The 9372-nt window shown below is 41.5% G+C and overlaps 1 protein-coding gene across 1 annotated transcript in view; it reads right to left on the minus strand.

Annotated features, from left to right (window-relative positions):
- The window catches only part of LOC147227919 (teneurin-3), a 173114-nt gene extending 165043 nt beyond the window's left edge, over nucleotides 1-8071 (minus strand). Inside the window, exon 1 of the mRNA XM_086158011.1 lies at nucleotides 7921-8071. The gene's annotated coding sequence lies outside the window, so the exon portion shown is untranslated. The remainder of the gene's footprint in view (nucleotides 1-7920) is intronic.
- Nucleotides 8072-9372: the final 1301 nt, after the last annotated feature.

Genomic DNA, 9372 nt, shown 5'->3' on the forward strand with positions numbered 1-9372 from the left:
TTCTGAACGGACATGTAACTTCACAGAAATGAAGGTCCTGTTACTCAGGATAATCAGGGCCTGGTGAGTAGTGAGATTTGTTTTTGTGATAGTATACACACACACACACTATAGATACACACTATGTATATATGTGTATATAGTGTATACATATATACATCATACACATAGTGTATGATTGTTCAGCTCACATCATTCTGCATGCAAGTACTCACATACTGCACCTTAACATATGCTTGACATGTGGAGCATTTTATAAAGTGGAATAGCTACTGCTAAACAAAATGCTGAAACCGCAACTCTTCGGTTATGTTTTTTTTTTTTCTTTGGGGGGGGGGGGGCGGGGGGGGTAATTGTATTTCCACCGGCTAGCAAAACATCAGCTCAGATTTCCCTGTCAGTGACCTCTGTAAATAGTGTTATTAAAAGCATTGTTGTCATTACTGGCGTGTCCCTCCAAGACGATCCACCTGTCACCAAGTGGCTTGGAAAGTCTCCCCGCCTCCCCTTCCTCATCTTGTTGCTGGCGATTTGCCGAGGCACAGATCTGAAGGCTCTCAGCTACGGGGAGTGGTGAGAGTGGCTGATGGAGCTAGTGGAGATCAGGGCTGGTTCCCTTTAACACAGCCAGTACCTCCAACAATACCCGCCTCTGACAGCTTTGCATAATTCATCTTGTCGAGTCTCTCTCCCTTCCCTCCTTGACGTTCTTTGCTCCCTTTCCTCTTCCCACTTTCTCAGTTCTTTTTTTTTTTTTTTTTTTTTTTTATTTATTTATATTTTTGCATCTGTGTGTGAGTGTGAGTGCCTCCCGGCAATTGGAGATGGGGAGAGGGAGAACCAGGGCAGTGTTCCATCAGATGCTGCCTGTTTCCCCCTGACACCAGTGATTTTGGAGACACAGAAGAGTTTGTCTGCAGCACATTGCCCAGACTGTGAATTCTGGATACCATCTGAACCAGATTGTGTTCGTTCTTTATTGAGGCTCAGTGCCTAAATCCCATGGTGGAGCAAACAGAGGGGAACATCTACCTAAAAATAATTCTAAGAAATCGAACCTGATCAAGAGCAATGTTAACGCGAGCCCTAAAATGTGAACGTTGGAATCGAATCGGATCAAACTCTGTCATGTCTCTCAGTGGTGTAACTGAAGTTTTGACATTTTTATGCAGATTATTATTTGCATTTCCCTATTTTGTATTATGTAAACTTTTTGACAGATGGCGCGAGTGAGATGAAGAAAAAAGGACAGAGTCTTAACTACATGCATTAACAATTGAATTTTCTGCAGCAGCGTCATGACAGACGAGTTCGGTAAGAGTTTATGAGACTCAGAAAAAATGACGTCATCCTCTTAGTGCAAAATGTCTTGTTTCAGAATATGATGCAGACGTTTCACAGGTAAAGCAAAGACATGCAACTATCCGCTGCAGACATTTCAGGTTATTCTATCTTTGCAGATACACTCTATGATACAGCTAATTTTTTTTTTTTTTTTTTAAATACCGTTGAAACCAATCACAGAGGATCTGATTCTCCCTTTACTTATATTTCTATTCATTTCTGTCACCGGAATATTAGAGCGGGAGATGTCTACCGTAATCAATTTATTGTCTGTTTGCTTGGTTTGCGTATTAAATAATAAAACCAGCATCTGGCAGCACCAGAATACAACATAATAGATTGAGCATGAATGTTTACAAATCGTCCAAATAACCCTTCCCCGCTGGCTGTGTGAGTTATATATTCATTGAATCTTTAGTGGGGAAAACCGCAAGCGCAGCCCAATTCATTTTTTTAAGTGTAATTGCCCAGTGTGGACAATCGGAATATAAAAACCTGATTTTATAATATTTCTCCTGTAGTGTCTCCCCTCTATCTCAGATGAGAATGGGAGTTATTCACTCAATTCACTCATACATGCAGGTTCCAGCATTCATCGGTATCCAAGGTTACAAGTATGGAAAATCTCAGCTGGTGCTGTCTTCTATGTCAGCCAGCGGTCCTAATTCAGGGGCCGCAATACGTGACAAGTAACTTTGTTGATGGACATTTTCTGGCGAAACATAACTGTCATCTAATGTTTCTCATCATGAATTAAGTCCACCATTTGCAAAAATCTACTCCAAAGACCTGCAGCAATTTATAGGCGAAACCATTGTAAGCCCATTATTCCAGAAATAAATTAAATTGTGATAGTGTAAACGCACAATAATAAAACCTCAGCGTCATGCTGGCTGACTGAAAAAAACAAAAACTCGCATTATATTTGCCCATATCAAGTTTACAACAGCGGCTTTAAATGATCCTGCAAAAAAATATTATCATTGCAGGTATTTCATTTATTAAGATCAACGGCATATTTAATTACCTCTCCTCAATCAGTCTTACTTGATGGTCTAATCTGGACGTGTGAAGACGATCGTAACACTGCTACAGTAGTTCAGCGGAGCGTGGACGAAAGCGTGGCCGAGCATCATTATCCCCGCTACATTTGAAATGCTGGCAGCATTGCGGGCTACCGGATGAAAACCCAAATGTAGAGAGATTGTCTTAGCCGCTGACAACACCGGGTGTCATTCAAATGCATCTCACATGATTGTACAACAAACTAACCCCCTCTCCATTCTCTTGCATTCGCAAAGGAGATGGAATTATTGCATGCATAAGACAGGCAGAGAAATAAAGAGAAGCAGCGGTGGAGAGAACTATAATGGGGGATGTAACAGCCCTGCTGCGACTTCGGAGAAATCTCAAATACATCAGACGTAGAAATGGTGCTTGCGGTAACGTCTTCACCATTTCGCAAAGGCATCAAAATAATGCCTGAATAATGCAAAATCTGAAGAAATACAAATTGCATGAACGCAATGAGTATAATTTTGCACTTTATAGAGAATAATGCATTGAGTGTATTTTCACTTTAGGCATATGGTGCCATATAAAACATACAATCCAAGAAGCAACTGGAGGGGTTTATTCTTCAGTTGTCAGCGTTTTAAGGAGAATGTAGGTCATGATGGTCCGCTATCAGAATACTGAGAGACTGCAGGCCTTATTAAAGAAACATCAATCTAAAAATTCACCAACATTTCACCGCTTTCTCAACAGTATTTTTAAGGACGGAACTCTGAAAATATACCTGCAGATATTGAGACCGACACCCAAATGAAAACAACTCTCAACTCTACGTCATAGACGGTTGACCTGTATATTGTCACAATGTCAATATTTTATTGTCTTAACCTTGACAACAATAAGCAGACAGAGGAAACGCTAACAATCTTCAACCGCCACCTCCCATCTCCATCCATCACCTTTCCTCGTCCCAAGCCAGACCAATGTCGTCTGGTATCGCAACGCTAGATTTCTGAAGTCGCCTGCTGGTTCTGTCGACAGGCCAAGCTGAAACGCAACGGCCCACTGGGCTGTCCGGGGGCCACAAAAGACCAGACCTGAGAGAGTTTGGCAGGTTCAAGCTTTTTCTACCTCCCATGGGGCCGTTTTGGAAAATTTTACAAAGCAGCGGAAATCTGTCCATACAATTTGGTAAGTTAGGCTGCCAATTGGGGAGGTCAAAAGAAAACAGCTCGTACGCAAAATCCAAACCCTTTGATATCGAAATATGTCACATTATAAGCTTGGATTACATGTCAGACAAAATACACCAAGTAAGTCAGGATATTTATAAATTTCAAACGCTAACTCATTTTGGTGACATTTCTTTCTAAATCGTAAACAGTTTTTTAATGTCTCATAGATAATCCCTTGCTTGCTCTTAACATAATTCCTATATGATTTTCTCTAAATGTCTGACATTTTTGTTCAAGTGTTTTTTTTTTTCAAATCATTCCTTAGTTTGCCCATTTTTAGGACCTCCATGTTTTATTTGTAGGGGCGCGACGTGACAGAAAAGGGAAGCGTGACTTACAATTAACCCTTGTTCTTGGTGGACAAAGGAAAAGGGTCAATACAAAAATAATCCTCACCATCACAGTTGCAGAGAAAGACAGACAAACAAATACAGAGATAGATAGATAGATAGATAGATAGATAGATAGATAGATAGATAGATAGATAGATAGATAGATAGATAGATAGATAGATAGATAGATAGATAGATAGATAGATAGATAGATAGATAGATAGATAGATAGATAGATAGATAGATAGATAGATGTGTTGTGTTTCCATACATTGGTTCAAAATTCTGTATTTCATGGATGATGAGTTTCATTTCACGGGATTTGAATCAAACAGGTATTCACTCTGCAGATTTTTTTTTTTTTTTTTTTCTTTTATATTCATTCAGCCATGCAAAAGTACTGCCTTTTGCAGATTGTCCCACAACAAGCCCAGTCTGGAGCAAGGGAGAACGCCACTGTTATATAAAGTCAGACCCGCTCCTCAATCTTGCCACTTGGTTTCAGCCCAGAAGAGTCCACCAGAGCACGCTGAGCCATAAATGTTAATCTGTGGGATACAACAGAGTAAAGCGGCACCGCTCCCAGAGCTTGGACCAGTTGGAAGGCATCCTGTGGCTAATCACAAGGTGGCTTTCATCCGCGCCTGCTTTGGCCAGGCCAGAAATGAAGTGTTCGAATAAAACAAAGACCTTTGATGCATTCACTCACCCAACACTTTCTGCACCCTGCCCCAGCTATAGAGAGGTTTCTACTTCAAACAATTGTCAGCTTGTAAGTCATCATCAATGAGTCGTACTAACGGTTTGATCAGAATTCCGATTCTGATTGTGATTAGATCGAGCGGGTCACGTAAAATAGCCGTGAGAATCGTGAGAGAAAAATTTGAAAAGACGAAATGGCAGGTACCATCTTATACAGAGCCTACTTAGTGTCAATATTCTGTATTTCAGGAAAATAAAACCTTGAGATACTAAAAAAGGCACTGAAAATTCACCAAAAAGTTGTGAACAGACATTGCGAGAAATTAAACTAAATCACCTAAGGCAGTCTCTTGAAATCTTTTCTTTTTTTTTCTGTACTTGATTACACGGTGAGCCCTGCCTCTCGCCCAATGGCGGCCAGGACAGCCTGCTGCTCCCCAACAACCCTGGGCACAGGATTGGTGGGACATAAAATGAATGAATGAATGAATGCATTCAGAAACAGAATGAAAAAATCTGGCATAGGACAGATGATTTAGAGACAATCTACACCCACGCTATCTGAAAACAGCTTGTTCTCAGACTATCTTTTTTTCTTCCTTCCAGTGCAACAATATAGTGTAAGACCAATGGGGTAATGCATCAAGTGCTGTCACTAAATAACCTTACACTAAGCACATTTTCAGAGCACGCTATCACCTCCCCCCAAATACAGGGGTGACTTTCAGCAGTGATTTGGCACCTTGCATATTCTTTTTTTAAACCCATCTACTAAAAAAAAAAACTGGAGATCATTAAAAACAAGGATGAGTCTGTTCGCCGGCCACCAAACGGAGCTTCCTTTACATTCTTTAAATTCTTGAAAATCCCTGAAGACGTCACAGCAGGCTTTACTTTCACAACTATTGATTTGTGATTTCTGTATCCTCCTCTCACGGGATACATGAGACCAGGGAGAGAGAAAGAGACACAGACAGATAGAGAGAGACATGTAGAAGGTAGGATAGGCAATGACCATGCAGGCAGACAGTGTGTTAACAGATTAGAGGGCAGCAATTATATAAAAGTAAATATGACATGGAACCGATCCGTCGAACTCAGGGGACTGAGGGTAGTTTGTCAGGCTGCATTAACCTTCGCTTGTTTGCTCTGATGTGTTGAAACAGACAACTCGGACACGCCGCTCTCCATATCAAATGTTGTAATTCATAAGGTCATCTTCTGAGCCGCTGTCTGCATCCACAATTAATAAGGTGAGATACAACAAGCTGGATCTGTAGATCCGCTTCCCTCCAGAGTCTATGTTTTTTTTTTGTTTTTTTTTGTTTTTTTCTGGAGAGGGATATCCTGATTAGCCCCTAACAATCTAAAAAAAAAAAACTGTTTGAGGCCAGCAGTCAAGCAGGCATTATCCCTGAAGGATGCAGTTCTCATCACACAGAATATCAAATTCTCCGCGGGAATAATAACAGATGAAATTACTTAAGGAAGGGAACACAGCACGGCAGCATTGTGTTTACAGTCTATACACTTGATATTTCTGAATCAATTAGATTATTTCAAGCTGTAATTGCAATAAAACGATAAATGCTATCGGGTTTTTAGGCTCGTACTTGGCAACTGCAACAGCTCGCCTGAATGTCTGAGCGCCGTAAAGAGCGCCATCGTTTCGGCGACATCGAAATGAGCGAAAGATGCAGGGTTACTGCGTTTCAACTTACGCGAGTTGTGTTGACAGCTTAACCCTCACGCGAAAGCACAATCGGTTGTTTACCAAAACCGAAGCATTCACGGTCTTACTGTAACCAGACCATTACTTCTAAACTTGCAGCGCCTCAATTAGTGCGTCCAATTCCACGTGTTATTGATATTTTTTTGGAAAAACAGTACGCTACGGCCTTTCTGGTGCACTACTACGAAACCGCATGTTCAATATCGCCCAATAAGTGTCACAGTAATGCTTTTACAGGCCGGCACAAGGAAGACAGACTATGTCACCGCTAGTTCTTTAGTTCTAACGTGAATCACAACAGAGCTCGGGGGCGAGAGATGAAAAGGATCGATCTCTTTTCAACCATTTCTTCACATTTTCCCGCCACAAAACTACATTTTATTTTTATTGTTATGTTTATAGGGGTAAATGGGCGGTGCACGGCTTGAAAGCGGGGGAGGGGGATCTCGGTTTTCAAACATAAAACGGTATTTTATCATCGTTTTAACATTATAACTATGTCGGGTCATGTTTAGGTGAGGAGTACGAGGGTTAATAAACCCTTCGGATGCTATAATTCACTGAGGCCTGTTGTAGTGAAGATAAGCATTACTTTACAACTTGAGTCCTTGTCAGAGGAGGGGTATGAAATACAAAATGGCCTCAACTGCTGCAGTTCCTCATCGGCACTCGGGACAATAGTCATAAATCAATAGCCGGGCAGATATACTTGTCCTTCTGGGCTATCACATGAACACAGATGCACGTGTTTGCAGACTGCATAATGGCCGATCCGAGCCCCGGCGAAATCAGATTCCCATCTCCGTCCGTCTCACGGCGAGCGCTTAAATAAGTGACCGTGTTTCACTCCGACCGACAAATAAAAAGGTCCAAACGGATCGACCTCTTGGCGTCCCAGGAATAATGTTTTCGGCCGAACCCGATTTTCAGAGTACAGCAAAGTCACAAAAGCAGGAATGAGATTACACACTTCATATTCCTCCGGTGGCTGTCGGACTTTCTTTTTTTTTTTTTTTTCCTCGCCATGAATATGAAACAGAATCAAAGCTACGATGCCCGCAAGTCCCAGAGAAATGACATCAGACCCGTTTGAGATTCTTTCAATTTGAGTTCTGAAGTTTCTCCACCTTCAGCACATGAAGCTGAAAGCTGGTTTCAGTTCTGCAGGTGTGCATGGAAGATACCCTGCACGTCAATTCACTGTTTTCTCCTACAACCTCAGCAAACACTGCAAGCTTTCATATTTGATTCGGTTTTAAAAAACAAGAAAGCACCAGCGGAATAAATCACCCTTTCTCCCACCTTAAGGACGTCTCAAGACCTGCGAGGAAAAAAAGATGGGAGTAAAACATGAAGCACGGCAGCTGATCTGAGTATAATTCATGGCTTAACGTTACGCAAGACTATTTCCAGAAAACCACATGTATGGATCATTCTGTGAAAACCCAAAATATCAAACTAGGGGAGGTGGGAGGACCATGTGATTTTCACAAATCGCGTTTGTTAATTTGAATTCCGCGGCCGACAACGGAGAGGACGGACACATTGAGAGCCCACTGACCTGCACGGAGCTCCCACTCGTGTCTCCGTGGTAAACTTCCACCGGCGCGCTTTCAAGTCCAAACTTGCCGTCGCTTCTGCCGCATTTGTCAGAAGAAATAAATCAAAGATGCCATTTCAACGAAAAAAAAAAAAAAAAAAAAATACAATTTGAGAAGAGGATGGATCGACGCGCAGCTCCGTGGCGGGTGTCAGGAGCGGACAGCTCCCCCCCTCCTCCTCCTCCACACACACACACACACACACACTCCCACAGCCCGTGAAACGCTTCACCCCTCGGGAATCCTTCTCGCCGCCGCTCGGCCGGGCAATAGTCCAAACAATGCGGCTGTCCCGTTTAGGGAGGGCTGCGCCTCCGCCGTGTCGTTTGAGTAAAAAGGAAAAGGGGGAAAGAACAGGAGTCGGTGTGTGTGAGGATGCGGATGGATGGCGCGCCGCCGCTCCACTGCTCTTTTTGTCCGACACGCACTTGTCAGCTGATAAACTGCGCATCCCGTCGCTCAGCGTCGCCTCCGGTCTGCCTATCAGCTCCAGTGCGCCAAGAAAGGAGGGTCGCTTGACCTCCCGTAGGTGAGGTTAACATCATCCTAAATGTGAAATGTAATTCAAACTAAAATCGAGAACACATTCATTCATCTCCCCGAAGGGGTTCCAGTGGTTTCAAACTGGCAGTGGCAGGGAAATTCAAATAAGTGATGAAAAGAGATTTTTTTTCCCCTTTCTCCTTCTTTTTTTTTAAATCAATGACAGGAAGGAGATTTTTTTTTTTTTTTTTTTTTTTTTTGGAATCACATCTACTTTTTCCTCTAAGGTCGAATTAACTGGCTGGTGAGAAAAATCAAATGCTTCAGATTCTCTTATTACAGGAAGAGAAAGAGAAGAGAAATAAAAAAAAGACAAATGAGGGATGGGAGGCGACCGGATATAAATAAATGTGTTATTCTTATCCACATAAGAGCATTGGAGGGTTATTCGAACTGTTAATTTGACTGTTATATGGAAGATACTGCATCATCATGCCTCACTTCCCCAGGCCTTAGGTGACAAAAAAAACATTTTGAAGTTGGTTCACTCCAGCAGGTCTGGAAAGATGAAAGTAGAGGCAGTAATGAGCAAAACATATTATATTATATCAGTACTACTAACATACAGTGTTAGCGGATAATCTTGCATTTGTTCTTAAGATAAATCTTAATGGAGTTGTCATTAACGCTCAAGGGATGCAATTGTGACATCACAAATCTTAAGTGTCACCGTGCGATTTATTTTTCAATATAACTTTATATTGCAAAGTATGAAATATGTTCCAAAATATACCAGAAAATGATGATCTCCTAAATGTGCGAAGGAAATACTAATACATTAAAAATGTGTAAAAATGAATGAATAAATAAATACACACATTCATATGTATATTAGGTGTATACATGTATATTAAATCAATATATGAAAT

The sequence above is a fragment of the Fistularia commersonii genome, chromosome 13 (assembly GCF_037954325.1).
Source record: "Fistularia commersonii isolate RoL2024-O1a breed Wild chromosome 13, RoL_Fcom_v1.0, whole genome shotgun sequence".
Lineage (NCBI taxonomy): Eukaryota > Metazoa > Chordata > Actinopteri > Syngnathiformes > Fistulariidae > Fistularia > Fistularia commersonii.